Here is a 797-nt window from a genome sequence, read left to right as displayed (position 1 = left end):
AAGAAAGAAAGAAAGAAGAAAGGAAGGAAGGAAGGAAGGAAGGAAGGAAGGAAGGAAGGAAGGAAGGAAGGAAGGAAGGAAGGAAGGAAGGAAGGAAAGGAAAGGAAAAAGGAAACCATCAAATTCTAAACATTATGGGGTATCTGGCAGGCAATGTTGTCTCTTCAGGTTACACGAAGTTAGATTTGTCTGGACTTAAAACCATGCTTTTCTATTTCTAGAGAGATTTACTTCCTGCTTTTTATTGGTCATCTATAGAATATTATCTGTTATGGGAGCCGTATCTACAAATAGGCTCTGATTTGTTGATAATCCTGGATTATCTCTGTGCCGTATTCAGATTTAGCATTCATGCTATGCCACCCTGGATAATATCCATTGCCATTACCTAGGGTTATGATTAATAAGCACTCGATCATTTGACAAGACTGTTAGACATCCAAGCCAACAGAACAGGTATCAACTACACAGGTCACAGTACTGCAGGCATCGACATTTCCCACATCAACTCCAAGTCCTTAAGGGGCAGACAGTTTTAGCTGATGATGTGAAGTCTGGAAAAGAAGAAATGCTGCCTAAGGGTGAAATCTTCAGACCTTCTGAATTCAGGTCTAGTTAATGCAATAGTAGGATGATTTTCCCTTCAGAATTCATGGTGTATTCTACTGAAGTATTGGTTTTCCAGCACTAGATTAAATTGAAATCCTCAAGTGCACTGAAGAAAGGAGGAGTAGGAGATCTGAGTAAGTTAGCTGCATCTCTTCTTTAGTCTTAGAGTGGAGACTGCTCTTGAAAGC

The sequence above is a fragment of the Tupaia chinensis genome, unplaced genomic scaffold (genome assembly GCF_000334495.1).
Source record: "Tupaia chinensis unplaced genomic scaffold, TupChi_1.0 Scaffold000127_1, whole genome shotgun sequence".
Lineage (NCBI taxonomy): Eukaryota > Metazoa > Chordata > Mammalia > Scandentia > Tupaiidae > Tupaia > Tupaia belangeri.
This window is presented reverse-complemented; position numbering follows the sequence as displayed.